The sequence below is a fragment of the Taeniopygia guttata genome, chromosome 3 (assembly GCF_048771995.1).
Source record: "Taeniopygia guttata chromosome 3, bTaeGut7.mat, whole genome shotgun sequence".
In the NCBI taxonomy this organism is placed as follows: Eukaryota; Metazoa; Chordata; class Aves; order Passeriformes; family Estrildidae; genus Taeniopygia; species Taeniopygia guttata.
In genome coordinates, this window is record NC_133027.1 from 27,717,279 (window position 1) to 27,736,484 (window position 19,206).

A 19,206-nucleotide genomic window follows, 5' to 3' on the forward strand; every position below is an offset into this window, starting at 1 on the left:
GATCAAAATTCACATAGAAAAATTCTGTCCTGAATCATCTCTAATGCAACAAACTTTCATGTGAACAAAGCTTCCCCATGCTTCCAGAACATAGAAACAAAGAGATCCCTATTACATCCCAGATACTAAATAAAGGTTGTGGGGATATTCAGTAGTTGTTGAATAATTGGACCTTTTCTCTTAAAACTTCTTTCATAAATTTAGAGTCTTTAATAAATGCAAAATAAACATGCAAACTTGAGAGGCTTTTTAAGCAATAACATCCAACATTTCTACTAAGTAATCAATAAGAATATTTGCTTTTATTTCAGACACAGTCTGGTTTTGACAGTTATTCATAGGGAAAAATGTATCTGTAATTAATTTTTTTTCTTTAGTTCTGTAGCAGCTCAGCCCTGGATAAAAGACCTATTCAATGCCTGATGTGCTGAAAAAGCTAAGTTATAAACACCATCCTTCCTTACAATTGAAAATACTATAATTAATTAGTTAATATTAGAGCAAGATAAAAAGATTTGGTATTCTGCTTACATTCAGATGTGAAAAGAGTTGGGTGTTTCATTATACATTGATTTGGAAAACCAAACAATTGGAAAATGCACAACTGGACAAAATTCTCTTGTAAAGGGGCTTCTAGAAACAACTTTACTTATGGCTAATGGCTAAAGTAAACTACAAGTTTCATTGGATTCTGACATCTGGATTCCGTATAGTACCTCCTACAGAGAGATAATTGTAGAATTGCTGATGTATTCATACACATGAGAGATATCATTTCACGCCTCTATCTGAGATTTGTATTCTGATTAAAATAGAAAAAAAAAAAAAAACAAAAAAAGGCAGAAAGATAAAATTCAATTTCAAGGCCAAATTTGTTGTGGTTCTTTATATGCATGACAACTGCTGACGAATCTGGATAAAGCTGCCACTGACAGAAAGCTGGACAAAATGCCACTGGAACTATGGTCAGTATTATCTGTGGCATGCCTGCAGGCTCTCTGGAAAATTCAGTACCAAAATGGTGCAAACTAATTCAGCACCTTTGTAGCAACAAAAAGGTGAAAATAAAGTGTCAGAATAAAAGTGAAGTACTATGCTTAAAAAATTGGTCCCTTTAAGACCAGTTGGCTGTTCTGCAGAAATCTTAAACTAATTTAAGCCAACTTAATCTCACCTTATTCTTGTCCACAAGTTCCCAGTCTTTTCCTTGTGTCTGTACGAGCCTTTATACAATCAGGCATGTGGATGCATCCTACTGTCCCTACTGAAAGAACTATTTTTCTGCATTAGTTTTTAGCAGAATGAACTGTCTGAGTTGGCTGACTGGAAAGCTAATGTGAGTCATGCTGGCAGAAGTGCACAGCAGAAACACACCATGGAGAGCAGGCTGGGAAAAGTCCACTCTGAAATCCCAGCCAAGCAGATCAACTGGAACCAGACCTGCTTTTCAAATTGGCACTGCTCTGAACTATGTAAACTATTTTATCTTCCATGTCACGCAGCTCCTGTAATATTGTGATAAATAATATGAACAAGTAGAATAAGTGTATTATCCTCTGTCATGATCTACATAAGAACTGAACAGTATGTACAATATAAAAATAGGTCTGGGAAGACAGAGGACAGAGAACTGTTTTTGTGTTGTAAAAGCGGTTGCTTTTGAAAAGAGTTGCTGATGAGTATGCTAAAACAGCTGAAATTAGGATAGACCTTGTTAAGAAAAGAAGTTTGCAACAGGCTGAAATTTTGTAATTTTATTATTTTGCATTGTTACTGACATGTGCATCTGCTTCTTAAGGAGCACGGGGTGGAAAGACCTCTCAGCTGTCACATCCAGTCCCTTGCCATTGCAGATATCTGTGCTACATAGTTGCTTTAAGTGTTTATCACGATCAAATTCCTCAAGAAATTTGTTACATTTCTTATCCCCAGTGCTTCAATGAGGAGAGTTTGAGCCCAGGTTTCCGTGATAACTAACAGTAGACAAAACAACTGAATATCTTCACAGAGTTCTCAAGTATCTCATTTCCTCTTCCAAATCACAGTAAAGTCTCTCACGCTGACATCTTATTCTTCCCGAAAGGTTCTGTAGTTAAAAATGTCTCTTCTGTATTTCTGTTTTTCGAGCAAGCTACATTTCTTTCATATATTTTTTAGCTCTTCCAGAATCTCAACTTCAGTGGTTTTTTTTCAAAAATCAAACTGGAATTTATGAAATATGTAATGTTTGTAAAACATACTGATGGTCCCATCAAATTAGAATGTGGCATCAGGATATCACCTGGATATTCAATAAAGGTTTTTCAAATGAGAGTTCAAGAAGCCATTTCAGAAGATTTTCAAAGAAATATTTTCTTAATTTTCTCATACAAATGTGTACATCAATATAATAAATATAAAGAATTGTGCAAATGCCTTTTCTTGAAGCCAGCAGGAGGTATGGCTTAATCAAAATTCATTATCATTTTGATTAACCTTTCACTGATTGTATTTCCGTATCAACAGAAATAGTAGTATATAATACTAAATAATTGGATCTATTTTGCAATTTAATAAATCATACAATCAATTATTTAAATCAAACCTATCAATTTATTCTCCAACAAATTTAAACTGCTTGAAAGGTATGCAGAGAAATGGTTACAAAAAATTGAAAAGGAAACTAAAGATATCCGTATTTGCTATGCATAACCATATGTATGCAAAATGCTTCAAGTTTGTATAGCTCATGTTGAGCTGTAAAAAAAGTCAACAAAATCCACTTCTCCCTAGAATTACCAATTCAGCAAATAAAAGAAAAATACATAATGAAAAAAAAACCTCTACGAAAAATATCACTATTAACCTGATCTTAATACAACAGAAATTATTTTAAAATCTAATTTTACTTTAGTAAGTTATAAGTGGCATTAATACTTCTACCTTGTTATGCAACGCTTCTTGTTATTCAGTAAAGTGTATATCTGCAAACTGGTGTTCCAGAATAATTCAGGAATTAAAAGTATAAAATATACACCTGGAAAGAGAAATAGTCTTGGTCAGGAGAAAAAGTGGAAATTAATCTTGCTGAATCCTACATCTCTCTCTTCTATTTGCACTCTAGTCAGCCACTAAAGTGAGTTCTTTTAAGGCTTTTGGTTCATAATTTATAGCAACAGCTATTGTTGGCTCACAGGGAATGTGAAAAGAAAAAAATACTGTCATGGCATTTTAAAAGAAAAGTTGTTGTGCACTTTCTTCATATGCACAGGCCACAGGAGGATTTTCAGCAATTTCCACAGTCCTGAGCTACTTTGTTCTCCCATTTTTGGGAGCAGAGCATTGTACCTTTGGAAGATGTCATTTACAAAACACTTTGTCTTAATAAATGTGGACAGTTAATTTACTGTCCATTTTATGGCAATGATATTCCAACACTTCAAAAGCAAAATTCACAGCACAGATTGCCCTCAACCTGCCCTCTGCATCATTTACCTTCCTCATCTTTGCTTCACTCAGGCACAACAGAATGCCGAGCTGTGAAATTTCCTTTGTTTGAATTAAAAAATTGAAATTAATCTTGACAGAACAAATAAAACACATTATCTCTATGATGTGCACCTTTCAGCCACCTTAAAAAAAAATGAGACCTTCAAAAGTTGTAATGAATATTTCATGTGTGTGAGAGGAACATTGCACTCAGACCTCATGGGTGAAACACAGCATCTTTATAGTGATTCATTAAGATATACTCAGGCATTCTGGAATGACAGGGTTAACTGGGCAACTTTTACTCCAACCCCAAAGGAAAAGACAGAGCTGAAACACACTGAGAGCAAACTCTGATAGTTTTAACTGGGAGTTCAAAACCTGTACTACAGTGGTGCCACGAGCTCCATGACTTCAACTAGGGAAGTGCCAACGGTGGCTCTCGCTTGGTGGGGCTACTTGGGCCCCTCTGCTGGGTTTTGTTTTAAAGAAAAAAAGGTTGAATTCCAGACTACATGTGGCAGTTTGCTTCATGTTCTAGACATTTAAAATTAAATGTAGGTCTTTGAATTTGTGTTTATCAGCATGTGAATTATTAAGAAAAATCAAAAGAAGATGTGGTGGAAGACAAAAACTTCCTTTGCATTTTTTCTACGCAATAACTTTTTCACTTCCTGAAAAAGCTGAGATATATTTATTTTTCATGAACTACCACAGAAAACACATGCATAAGCAAACCAAAGTGCATGTTAATGAAGATTAATCAGTTTTATGATGCTGAAAATTGTTAAAGCTATTAAGTTTTTGGACAAAGACTAATGAAGAAAAGTGCCCCAGAATACCTTTTCTAGCTGAAAATTTGAGTATTTTGAAAACAGGATGATTTTCAGGCTTACTGTTTTGTTAATGTCTTGTCTGACATTTTTCCAGCAACACTCAGTAGAAGATAATGGAATAGGACATGTATAATCTAAAAAGAAACACACTTTTTATTTGAATTGCCATTATTGATCCAAATATCAGCTCTCCAGTCTGAATACATTTGGCTTCACAAGAAAAGCTGTGGTATCTTACATGTGTACTGGATAATTCAGTAATGAACAAGAGCTAAATAGAGTTTGCTGAAGCTGAAATAGTACTGACAGAGTTTTTGCATATTAGTTTCAGCAGCTGAGTAACAGCATTATTCTTGTCACATAGATAAGACATAAAATATATAGATAGATTAGATTAGCAGGATTAATTTGTACAAATCAGTCTACAGTATGAATGTCTGAATTTGAGCTAGACCTTGTGAGATCTCTTTATTGTGGATTGAGAGAAAATAAGTACAACAGAGCACTATTGACTTAATGCTTAACCTAAAGTCAGTACCTTCAGAACAGGTCAGATGCATGAAAATCACGAAGGACTAGAAACCAGGACAACTATGTTAGAGGTAGACACATACTTTGTACATTTAATATAAAATGAGATTATTGATACAGGAAGGACCTTCACACAGGAAGGACCAAGACTAACAGAGCCCAGCCACATACCTCAGTTTCAGTGAAGTTAATGTCCAGCAGAATCAGTTCAATGGAGAGAAGAAATTACTCAAAACTGTCCAGTCTGAATTCTGGGAGTTACTGATTCCCACACAGCTGGGTTTTTTAAAAGAATTCAAAATTAATTTAAACTTAAAGGAAAGTAGTACTTAACAGGAGACGAAACATAGAGATGAAAAAATAATACTTATCTTGAGAAAACACCTTGGCAAAATAAAATATATCATATGTCAAATTAACAATCTTTCCATTGCTGCTTTCTTCCACAGGTACATTAGTATTTCCTCTGAGTCACACAATTTAATAAACTGTGATTGTACTGATGACCAAATCAGAAAATGGGGAAAATATGGGAAAATGTCTGAAGGCATATTGGAATGTTTATGAAAGAAAATAGAAGAAATTAAAATTTCCAGTGTGTCTATATAATAGTAAGCCTGACAGGACATAGGACCCAATTTTCTCATTTAGAACTATGAGCAAAATCTTTTATGTCTGGCTAAATGTGGAGAAATTGGCACCAGAAGAAAGAGCTTGTATGTTCAGTAGTGTCACTGAGGACAGATAGCATCAGGTTCTGGGCTAAACCTGTAAAAAAGATGGATGAAAATGATACAAATAAATACCGAATGCATTTACTCAAAAGAGCATCTCCATCTCAGCCACCGAGGAAGGGAATGACTGTCTTTGATCTTGGCAGTAGCAGTTCAGTGTGCAGTTAGTATGTTCAGGAAATACTGATAATTAAAACACAAATAAGTACACATTGGCTCCTAGAAGTGTTTATTATGCCACTAAATTAACATGGGAAACTATTGCTCCTCTCACATGAGAAATGTATGTGTTAGCAGAAGATCTGATGGAAATGTAAATGTAAATTTCCTTGCAGAGACGCTGCAACACTTTTCTACCTGCCTAAAGATTAAGCACTTAGCCCTATAGTTAAATACTGTGCTTTTCAGTTCAAACAACTTCTGTGATGTGTCACAAGTTAATGTGTGTGTGTTTGTGTTTGTACATATTTTTTTTCCAAGAGAAGGACTTTGCTAAAAAAGCTGTAAAGCGAATTTATGCTGGCAAACCCTTAGGAGTAATAGGGGGAAAAATATTTATATAATGCTAATATTAGTTCCATTCCTGTGCTGGGGTTTGTGGGTGGACTTTAGTGAATAAAGACACTGATAAAGTGATACATAAATTCCCTCTATTGAAGGCAAAATGTGATATCACAAGGAACAGAAGCATGTTTGAGATTCAACTTTTCTGACACATTCATTAGTGTGATTCTTGCAAAAATTTCAGTATGAGAGACACTGACCTGAGAATAAAAACTTTGGTGGCTATTTGTCATTATCTTGCTCTATCTCCAAGTTAACCACATGCAAGGAGTGAGACTGTACTTGAAAACACCTGAAAAACACCTGTGTTTTTAAAGAACAACACAGCTCTCTCCTTTTATTGGCAAGAGGCCACAATTCTACTGCACAGCAGTCGAATATAGTTTTTCTTTTATGATCACCAAAAATAGTGTACAACGTACAGAACCTACCATGGGGAATATGAATTGTTCATTCCTCTTTTTCACTGAAGAGATTGGAAAGAGATGGAAATCCATCCTAATTTGGAATCTGCTTTTGTCATCCTCAACATTTTGCACTCTCTGTGCTGTAACTCCTGCTTTAAAGCCTGTCATGTTTGTTTACAGAAACATGAACCCTGGAGCAAGCAAGATAACCAAAGTAACCCGGTCAAAAGACAAGGAAGAAAAAACTTCAAATACAGGATGATGGGATTCTGCAGAGGGAACTTGGATTCCTTAATCATTCAGTATTGCTTCTCAGGGGAAATTCCTCATCTATCCCTTTTCCTCTCCCTCCTCTTCTTACCCAGATAAAGGGTGTAGCTCCCTTGACTTTTCATGCCTACTCTTTCCATCCTTCCCCACTCAGGCATTTGAATGCAGTTTTTCTGTACAACACAAGAAATAAACTCAAAGAAGGGAGGGAAAACCCTGATAAATATAGCTACACAGTAATATTCTGCTTGCCCAAACATTCTACTAATTATTTTCCCTCAAACATCCACTTTTTATTCTGTCTGTCCCTAGTTGCTCTCATGGTCTTGTTGAAAGCTTTCTAATATGGAGCCAAAAAGAAAGCCAGCTGACTGCAGGCAGGGCCTCACCTCAATCTGCCTCCTGCAGCCTCAGCCCTCTCTGAGAGAGATGGATTGCTTAATTGCAATTTTATTGTGCCAGCGTTTGCCTTTGCAAGTATAGCAACTTTTGGGAAAGCACTTTTCGAATATAAGAGGCAAGTTCAATTTCAAAATAGAACAGTTTGAACCATTCTATTTAATTCAGTTAAATGTAATGGCAAATGGTATTTTGAAAAAACTCCAATTTCTTAAGATGGTATAAAAAAATCAATGAAAATCTATTTCCCTAGCTCCGGTTACATCATTAGAGAAGCTACACATTTTGGATTCCATATCTATGGGGCTTTACTCATTTGATCCCAATTCAATATTATGCTATTCTTCTCTAAAGAAGAGAAGAAAACTGACAAGGGAAAACAAAATAAAAGCAAACAAACAAACAAACAAAAAACAATAAAAAATCAAAGAAACCTGAAACACCAAACCCCACAAAATCTCAGAATATAATGTTTAGTTTCACATTTTTGAAAAACATTTGCTTACTGACAAGGCAATAAGGTCTGAAAATGAGAGATGTTACATTTCAAAATGTGTGGTTTTCAGTGGTTAAATTATGTCTTTTTCTAGTTATTTTTCAGGTAATGCAAAAAAGTGTGTCTGATGTAAGATTTGATGCTGTAATACCCCTATTAACATGGAGAAAGGTAACATACATAAGAATTTAAAAGGACAAAAGAAGGAAAACATCCCTTTTTATTTCACTGCCCCCAGCATGTCATTCAACACATGATATAGAATGAGCTTTCAAACAGAGAAACCCACCCAGGTCTGTAAATGTTTGTTTATTTGTCTGGAGCAGTGCAGGGGAGCTCCAGGCCTCCTGGCAGAAGCCCCGGGTGTGCCCTGCCAAGCCTTGCACCGACACTCGAAGTCCCCTAGCTCTATCTAGTGGATGGAAAGGAGATTCTGCCTGCCGTGCAAGAAGCTCTTAGTGCTTTTGCTGTACATTTGAATGCAAAACAAACACCTTCCCCTTCCACTTTTAGTGTAGCTGTGTCATCAAAAAATTGATTCATATAACAGCAAAAGTGGCTATATTATTTTATAATACTTCTGTTTTACTCCTCTTGCACAAAAACATGGAGATGGGATTACAGAGAGAAATAATATTTTATTAGGCAACCGATATTGTTGGACAAAAGCAAAAGTCACGCAAGTTCTTCTCTGGAGTTAAACAAGAAATTTTATGTTTTGGACCAAACTAGATCTTCACCAAAAAGTATTATTTTCCTCTTTTTTCCACTCTTTTTTCTTGCATTATGAGTTTATGGTTATGAATACTTTGTTTACAAAGATACTGCTTATCTAGTCTATGCACAGTCTTACATAAAAGTCATAAAGGCTATAACACAAATATAATAAATAATATTTTTTAACTTCTCTTAAGGCAATTAATTATGACACTTTTGTCTTCATTTTTATATGGTATACCTATTAAGACAAAATGAATGACAATGCAAGATGAAAATGTTTACACATCTATTCAGCTAACAACAATGTTCCCTCTTGAAACTCAGCTGTAAATCCAGCCCAGGCTTCTACCTTCTCCTTTCTGCAAAACCTTGTGCAAGGAGGAAGACCTGCATGGGGGTTGCCAAGTTGGGAATACAGCATAACCTTTGATGTGGACTCAGTGGATGTTCAAAGACCTGGCACTAGATGGAGAAGAAAAACTTCTAAGGGAATCCCCTGAAACTACCAGGTAAAAATCACCTTTTTCATTAAATTTGAGGATGGGGTTGAAACTATTTGTTAGGTACCCTCACAAGATCAAGAGGAGTTCAATGAGATTCCATGGGAGGTCCCCTCTATAAGTCACTGAGCAAGTATGCCCATTCATTCTTTAACAAGGTACTTGCCAGACTGAAGGGTGTGAAAGATCAATTACATTTGTTCATTACCATCACATATTGTACAAACTTATGCATATTTAGGGTTTCCTAAATGAACTGGTGAGATGTCTGCCATATGAACTGTTTTTTAAGGCATGCAGGAAATTTATGCTTGTGCTGAATGTAGTTGCCAACTTGCTTACTGAAGTGAGAAATGTGTCTTTCTCTTCCAAGGACTCTTTAACTCTGAACAATTTTTGGCTTTTCCTTTTGATCAGTAAATCCCTCTATAGTTGAGACTTTCTTCACTGCCAAAGCATTGATCTGTTGAAATATTTTAACTACCTCCCTTTAACTTTTGCACAGAAACTCTTTCAATCTAGATATATCTTGATATATTGCAATTTCAGCAAAGGAACAGTGTTGTAAAAGTCTCAGAAACATAACTGCAATAAAAATTACACAAATCTAAATAAATCAGGACAATTTCAGGAAAGTAAAAGAGAAGTGAAAGGAAATTAAAGATCATTGGCTTAGCTAGATTAGAAAAATATATTTTGTAAGAAGAGACAATCCTAAGTTAAATACGCCTTAAGGTAATGGAACATGTACACCTTCACTCCAACCAACTAAAATGAACTGGCAAAATCTTTCTTTCCCCAGCGTAATTGTGTTTACATTAAGATCTACAACAATAAATATAGAAAACTGTACTGCTAAGTGTTGTGACATTTTTTAGTTGATGCAGTTAATTTTTTAGACAAACTGACACAGCTTTATAAAAATAGATAAGTTTTATTTATTGAGAATATATGTCATTATTTTTAACACAGAAGTATTTCTAACAAAGATACTTCTTCTCCTCCCCTGAGAACCTGCAGCTAGTATCACCATTACACTAAAAAGATTTTAGCATGGACCTGCCCATGAATCAATACTTTAAAAAATATTTTCCAGCATTTTTCAAAGTATAGACACTTTGAAAGGTCTTCTAGTAGAGATAATGATTCCTGTAAAGCGAATTGCACCTTAATTAGCTTTAGCAGACCTTTGTTTAGACCAAAGATCTTGAGACTCCCATGGAAGTTCAGATTTTAATTGAGTTAATCTATTTTTAAACAGTAGATGTACGTATCATAATTTTCATAACATGTAATTTTACCTACAATCAGTCTGAATAATTGCTGAAGATCAGAGAGCAAGCAACTGGCAGAGATGAGAAGAGGCAGTCTTGTTTAGTGCTTAGCTGTACAACACTCAAGTTTTCTCATTAATTACTGTTTTTGCCTGAAGCTGGGGAAAATGCCACAGGAAGTCTGGTGAGAGCACAGTACTGTCTTGGGAGGATGGGATGCTCAGAAAAGAATGCACTACAATTAAGATATTATTATGCTGGGGCTGGGAACATTTCTAGGGTATTTTGGTGCAAGATTTGATCCACTGAAATAATATAAATATTAAGATATTGTGATAATTTTAATAAATACTAATATTTTTCTGTCCTGTTAATATTGTACACATATTCATATCTTGCTGATTTAGATTGTTTCCTAAATCAAAAAGTATGCAACCATTTACACAGTTGATATTACATAAGCAATTACCTAAATTAAAAGCTGGAATGAAAATAGAAATATTGTCACCATTTTGCAATTCAGTGATATCACAGTCAAAACATGAGGAAGGATTGTACTACTGGACACCTTAGTGTACTTGGATGAAAATTTTCAAAATTCTTAAGATTTTTTTTTTTGTTCCTTGGTGAGGTTTTACAGGAAAACTGAAAACTGAAATGTCTAAATATAAGTATATAACAATAATTTATTCTACATAGACTGCCACTTAATTAAATTGCAACTACACCATGAGAACCCTTTGAAAATGAGGAATGGCCCCCTCAGATTTTTTCATCTTGATTAGGAAAAAAAAGAAGTGTAAAAGCCTCTACAAATCCTGAGTCCTTTTGTTGCCAGCATGCACAATGCATAGATACTGATAAGGCATTTATCTGCTGTACTGAAACATGTATCACATATGTAACAATTTGCAATGTATCAGCCTCCCAAATAGAGGTTCAAGCTACGATGTGCCCATAGAGCCTCATTTTATTTGCACATTTTGAAAACACTCTCTCCCAGGGAGGTAAAATGCTTCTGGTCTTCGGATGAAGCATTTCAACATTTATTTCTTGGACCTTTATATGACTATTCATTATGTTGCTGAAGGGATATAATTTCACCCCCACCTTTTTAAATTGTATAAATAGCTACATAGATTGTAACCCATATATTCCTGCCTCGGAGTGCTATCTCTGTTCCACCTTGCCTATTAGGATTCAGTCATTACTAGAGACCATGGGCTTCATTCCCAAATTGTTTGTTACTGCAACTTCTCTTCTTGCTTGCCTCCAGACACACAACTGCAAATACAGTAAAAAATAACTGCATTTCTTACAACACTCCCTTATATCTCTTACTATCACTCTGCTTCCAGTTGTAATTCCTGATTTGTAGACTAGTGCTGCAGGCAGTCCCGTAACACGAGTAATGAGTCATGCAGAGCAGTACAAAGTGCCCAGGCAAACAGGGGAAATCAGTTACACTCAGGAGTGCTGCAGCCACGGAGGCAATATGTAGAATTTAGACAGTGGCAATATATCTAGGGCATAGCTGAAGATATAAGCCTTTCCTCTTTCACCTAGTCAGAGCACAGCTGGGGAAGATGGAATTCATTTTTGGAGGCTGGGCCATCCCAAGAGGGCAGTAACAACAAATCAGCAAGAACAGCCTGACAAAGGGAGACAAGGCAAGCAGTCCCTGTCTAAAACATGTTAAATGAAGGGCATGAGCACATGGTAGGGACTGAATCCCTTGCACTGAACAGAGAACAGAGAACAACTCAGCCGTGAGAAAGGGGACAAAAGGAAAGAAACTTTATTTTTAAGGCCCAGTATACTTGTGGAAGTTGACATGTTGTATTGGCACACTTCTGAGATGCAATATATATGGAAAAACTAGTAAACCTGATTCCACTCTCTCTCTAAGACAGATGGTTATGCTAGTGAAGGAACAGCTGTCAGTGTGCCTCAGGCACAGATGTGATCTTCAGGATATGTCTAAACTGCTAATTGCAAGAGATCTTTGGGCCACTGAGACCTAGGCCACACCCTGTGTTGTCTTTACTGGGATGAATGCTGATCACAGACTGGTTTGGGTAGGTACAGACCTTTAAAAGTCATATAGTCCAATCGCCCTCAGTGAACAGTGACATCTTCAACTAGATCAGTTTGCTCAGAACCCTATCCAACAACTTGTTCCAAAGTTGCACTACCCTCATTCTAAAAAACTTCTTCCTTATGTCTAATCCAAATTCACCCATCTTCAGTTATAAACCATTACCATTGCAATGATGCACACTAGATTCCTTTTGTTCTGCTTTGCCTCAGTTTGTGGGAAGGGGTGGAAGCCTGGGCACCCACTGCTAGTAAGGATCCAAAGAATGTTGTACTTTTTTCCCACTCCGGATGACTGGGGACCAAAGGCTCTTGTCCTGTTAATTCTTGTGAACACAAACATATAAATAAGTCATGGCTTATTATATTGCCTCTTAATGGGAAAAATGTAATCTACTCTGCTTAGCAAGCACAAAAATCACACCTCTGACAACATCACTGCGTCAGTAACACTTTCTTAGACTACAGGTGGTATTTGTTCAGTGCTGGTTTTGAAGACCTCGGGCTCACCTCAAGGGCTCAAGAGCATAAAAGATGAGTGCATATACCAAAGGCTGTTCTTCCTGAGACCCATCACTTGCAGTAGACTACTCTGATTGTATATCTTCAGGTTGTTGTGTAGAAGAAAACAACTAAGTAGACCACACATGAGGATCAAATTAAGGGCTGGACTGTGGGGTTAAACTGTCATCACCCTGGTGTAAGTACAGAGAAGCTGTACTCATGTTGGTGGATTTAAACTGATATAAAATCAGGGTAAGTAAAACAAGGGACAAGATTCCACATACTAAGGAGTCTTCCCAGTCCTTGGGGTAGTATTATCCAAAATTAAGGCATTCAAGAGAGGATTTTGAAAGAAAATGCTCTGAAAAAATATTGCCCTTGCATTATCACAGTAAGGTCTGATATACAAAGAATGAGACTGTAGCCTACTATGTCAGGAATCATGTTTAAAATGTCAGATGAACTGGAATAAATCTTCTCAAAGCTAATAATTCATTTCATTGTTATTATATACTCATCAAAATGATGTATTGACTTTGAAGAAGCAGAGTGAGTGGGATTTTCTCACTTCTATCTTTAAAAATGTAAAATCCTACAAGGCAACTGAAAAAAGTTCAATCAGGTTGAAAGATATCAAGGACCAGAATGTTGTGATTATTTGGAGTCTTTGCACTAATATAACCAAGGTTCTATGTATCTCACTTGAAGTGAGATTTGTTTTCTGTAAGAATATTACTTTTTTTAATCATAGTGTCAATTCAAACTGGTTTTAGAATTAAATACACATAGATGGCGTATGTCACATTATGACAGGTGAAAGAAATGTGGTTTTCTTAAAATAAAATATTTGTGTGAGTCAGAACTGAAAGATATCTCTGTCTGCATGCTGTAGAGAGGAATGGCTATGCAGTAACTCAGGAAAAATCCTGAACAAAGCTAAAAAATGTCAGTTATTATGCACTCAGTTGGCAGAACAGCTCTTAACAGCAAAAATGGCACACAAGAGTAATGAGAAGAAGATATTTAAAAACCTTTTATTTTACATAATCTGCAACAGAATAATTAGTTATAATTGTGATAATTAATAGCACTGATTTTGATTGCTATTAGAGAATATATAAATACTAAAAAGTTCTATTCTTGCATGGGAGAAAAAAGCATGTTTGAGACACAGTAGACTAAGAAAATACCTTATATTTTTATTCTTTCCTAGACCAGATTCCAGCAAAACAGAAGAAAATTAATGAGAATAAAAATATTCTTGAAGTTCTTTCCTATTTTAGTAGGTGGAAATTACATTTTATTATTTTTTAGACTTAGTACTATGCTGCTTAATAACCCATTTCTTCATGTTCCTATCTCCACTTGTAATGCAGTTGTAGGAAAAAACATTTTTATGATTCTGTTCCAAATAGTATCACTTGAATAACTTGGTCTTACTAAATAAAAGGTATCAGCAGTACTTTAAGTTTTGCACTTTTAAGGTTTAACCCTGCAGAGTTAATCCTAAGCCTAATAATTTTTTTTTTTTTTTTTTTTTTTTTTTTGCTATTACTCAAGAATCTTTAAAATAAGAGCCTCTTCCATGTTCATGACTCTTGGAAGTATAGTTGAAGCCACCAGAAAACTAAGCTGGATACAAGTGTGAGTTCCATCAAATATGTGAGTCTGCTCCCTCAGACACTGAAATCTGGTCAGTAAAACCAGCAAATTACCCAGCTGTATTTCCATTAGATCTCTCACCTAAGAAACAAATTCCATTGGATCTTTTGGGAAATGTTTTGTTGCTTCAGGAAGCATGTGCTATATTCTGAAATTTTCTGGATTGACATGGTGGCAGTTTGCACAGGACTGCTGGGATAGTCATCTACTGGATGAGACAAAATTAAGGTGGTGCCAATATTTGACTGTCCACTTGGATATGTGCTGTTTGAAATTTCCTGGTCAAATTTAAATTTGATTATCTACATATTTCTTGCCCTTTAAAAAAGATGTGATGCGACAGAAACAAGCTATATGGACTTTTCTTCTACTTATTTTGCTCTGAGTTCATGGGTATTTATCCTGTCTATGGCTTTGTAGGAAAAAATATCTAATCCCACTTTTAAAACAAATTATGTGTATGATGTGTGGGGAAACTGTACTGAGCTGGATGCAGTGGCCCAAGAGAGGCTGATCAGATGTACCCAGTAGGCACAAACAGAGAACACACATGTACACCTCATGCACACTCCTGGAACAGTCCTGAGACGAGTCCAGGCAGAAAGTCCCTTCCTCTGAGCCCTTCATTTGTGTTCCCACATGCCATGGGGCTCTCTGCTCCTCTGGGGTGGTGAAGATTGGCTCATGATGAGCTGATGAATCCTGGATAGTCCTCGGAGGACCCAGAGCAAGGTATTATTTGGATTCCCCTCCATGTACCATTACTTCTCTGCATTTCTGTGTATACAGAAGAGCTTTTGTGGCATAACACATAGGTGCTGGTGCTCATACAAACAAATTTTGTGTCTTTGATCAGCAGGAAGTGCCACACTGAGGATGTGTGGAAAGACAGAAAATGTTAGAAGAATTTGCCTTTGGGATCATCTTTGACAAAGCCAATATTTCAATACCTCTTTCACTGTAATTTCCATAAGGTCATGATTTTATGAAGCAACAGGTTTCCAGCTCACACAGTGCACCCAGAGGGGCACATCCTCTGCTATCAGAGAACAATGATTGATGCCTGTCTTTTTCCAAGATTTGTGGTTACAAATAGCAGGTAAAATGCAAGGAAGACACTGTGTGATTGATCAACTGGTTTCAACAAGACAAATCAGATTTTGTTTTGAAAGCAAAAGGTGCACAATGCAGTACATAAATGGAGAGTGCATCTCACACAAGCAGTATAAGCTGCATGGTTGGTTCTGACAGGATCGATGGAAATATCTGTCCCCCTGCTATCAGGATAACAGATGGTAGTAACATCCATTTCTGTTCATCAAAGCAGTAAGGTGGGTAGTGCAGACTTTTCAACCAGGTCTTTTCCTCTGAGCAAGTAACCCAGACCCACAAAAGTGACCCACTGATACCCTGTGGCATCTCAAGAATTAATGAAAATTATACCAGATGACATTGGCATTTCCCTTGTCATTCCACACAGCTCCTTCTGAAATCAGAACTGAGCATTTGGTTTTAATGGTACAACAAGCAAAATGACAGCACAGAGATGTTGCTGGCATCCAAAATTCTTGCCATGACAAAGGATACCCAGGGGCTCTGAGAAATGGCCTGTACAGTTTCTAGATTTTAGAAATATATTAATCCATTTTATTCCTTCAAAAGAAAGCAATAAACGATGTATAGATCAGTGGACACTAAAAGTGACTTTGTCAGAGCCCTGATCCAAATGATAGCTTACATTTTGATATCTGGAGTCAAGCACAGAGGCAAGGGGATGACAGCAGCATTTCAACTGTAACATTCATGGGACAGAGAAAAGGTCTTCAGTCTTCTCAGATCCAGCAGTACTGAGCTGAAGCAGCAGCTGAGCAGATGGAAAGCTGCTACCTGCTGGATGCCATTGTAGTACCAGTCCTTTTTGGCTCTTTGATGAGTTAGGAGAAATCACATATCAGTCCTGTAGCATGCAGTGACTGTTCCAGAACTTAGAGTGCTTGGAACCAGATCCTCTTTAAAATGTCAGATTAACTAATCACTTAAATGTCAAGCATCTTCAGAGAAGTCAACAGCTAACTGAGTAGCCACTGGTGTCTATGTGGCTTCTTTAACTAATATTTGATGTCTCAGTGCAATGACATTATTTGACACTCTTGGTCGTATGTACTTCAAGGTCAGAAGCCTGCTCTGAGTGGGGAAGCTCCATCACATCAACAGACTAACCATGATATGTTAGTAGTTTACAAAACAGCTTTGTTAGCTATCTCCAAAATAACTTTCACTTGGGAACTGCCTCTAGAGGCATCCTTCACAACCACTTCTTTGTTGATGGGTCATGTGCCAAGTATATATTGGATGAAGGATGAAGCCTTTTGCCTGAAGCAGCCATATGATCTGTGTTTTCCTTTGCTTTCCCACAATCAGCATCAGCTTTTTTTCTCATTCTTCTGGTTTTATTGATGCTTGTACATCTGCATGAATGTTTCATGCTCTGCATGAAAATGTGAATTTTCAGCACATCAAAATTAGAATGTAAACAATTCTGTATGCGTGTATCCTTAAGAGTACTGCCCTAAGTTTTCAGAGAAAATATTAGAAAATATTAGTCACAAAAAAAAGGGACTGATCTGAAGCTATTCATCAAAACAAAATGAAAGTAAGTTTTAAAGTGATGTTTTGCAGAGATTTCTGTGAATGTTGTTTTCCCAGTATCTAGTGAAGTATTCCCAAAGGAGAACTGAATGTTACTTTCAACTATTTATTTAATAAATTCATATGCTGTTAAGGCAACCTATAGAACTCTGGGATTAGTTCATCGTCACTGTCGAACAAGGTCAGCAGGTCAGCAGTGGTGGAGCAATGTGCAGAATAGGCCTGTGCTAAAGAGGCCACCTCACTGCCCTTTGATGTTTAAAATTCTTTTCCTAGTATGTCCCTGTGTGTTGCAAAGCTACCACATTTCTAAGCAGAATTGTGAGCATCCCAAAGGAAGCACAAATTTGATGCAGTGGTAGGTGGCCATGTTCCATGTGCATCCTCAAAGTCAAACTGATTTACCATTTTCCTTAACTCTACCTGTCAATGACAGATACCCCCTTATCACTACAGCAGTAACAATAATAGCCCAAATAAAGCAAGGTGCTTGCTGGGCCTTTCTGTAACTTAGTGATTTATTGTGTATTACATGGGAGCTTAAAGGTGAACCTTATAGTGAATCTCCATGATTTAGCACGTATTACAGAGATGCTTAGCATGTAATTCTGTTGTAAATTTATATTGATTTGCTGTACAATATACAGAACCTTATGGTGTAGCTTCATTGGGAGGTTTTTCTTGCTCACTTCAGTATCATGCACTGTGACTGTAGCTCCGGTGTGAAATGCTCTGATTTACAGGGGGCACAGGTGATTTCACTGTGCAGCTCTGCTGTGAACCTCTAATGACGTCCTCACTGAGTCCTGCTGGAGGATGGGCTGAACTTTAACAACTCACTGATGCTATCATGTGCAAAGTATCTGCAGCCAATGAAATATTTAATATCAGAAAAAAAGCTTTCAGAACACAGAATCTGGATTAAAGAACATTTGCTTCTAGGCCAGACGCTAATAAGGCGTCACAACACATTACTTGTTCACCTTTTCCACAAAAATCCTAATACCAACACTACACATAAATTACTCCCATTTACAAAAACTCCAATTTTTTTGCTTATACAGTGTCTTCATATAGGTTTGTCTTAGGCCAGAGGCACAAATTTTCAAGCAACAGTTTGTGGCAGTTTGGCTGCAGTCAGCAACTAAGCATCCCCACAGCTGCTCACTCACCCACCCTCCCATCAGGATGGTGGAGGGAAATGGAAGAGCAAACACAAGAACTTGCAAGTAAAGACAATTTAACAATTTTTCAATTAAACAATTTAATAATTTAACAATTTTTCTCCTTGTGAAGGCACAAGGAGAAAAAAATCCCAAGTGACATAAAGACAATCACTCACCACCTCCTGCAAGCAGATCAGTGTGCAGCCAGTCTCCAAGCCACAGCTGCTTTGAAAAAACTTCTCCTGGATTTATTGCTGAGCACGTTATAGTCTATATGAATGATCTCACCCTTGTCAGTTTGGGTCAGCTGTTGCAGCTCTGTCCCCTCCCAATTTCTTGGTGACCCCAGCCTATTTGCTGGCCATGCAGAGTGAGAAACAGAGAAAACCTTGCTGCTGTGTAAACCCTGCTCAGCAGCAGCTAAAACACTGATGTGCTACCAACACTGTGTTACTCACAAATCCAAACCACAGCACCCTTGTTGTGGGCTCCTTTGATGGAAATATACTCCATCCCAGCCACTGTTGTACACTGTTGTACAACATCTAAGAAAGCCGATTTCAGTAACGTTGTCCTCAGCCCTAAATTTGAGAATTAAACAATACAGTATAGAAAATAATGTCATTGTTTTTTGCCTTGTGGCATTTTCTATCTGTTTCAATAAGCAGCCAGAGGTACGTGGCAGCTAAGCTCCTAACTGAGATGTGCCAATAAAGTGCCTAAAATTCTCTGGGGTTAGTTTGAGCCCAATAGCTTTGAATTCAATTTAGTATTCTACAGAAAGTCCATATGGAGTCTGTAAGGAAGAGGCACAAAACAGTGTCAGTATTAGCTACAATTCTGTAAATGGTGACAGCAAAACAAGAAACCCAAAATGAAATAACGACAACAACAAAAGAGCAAAAAACCAAGGACATAACACTACCAGG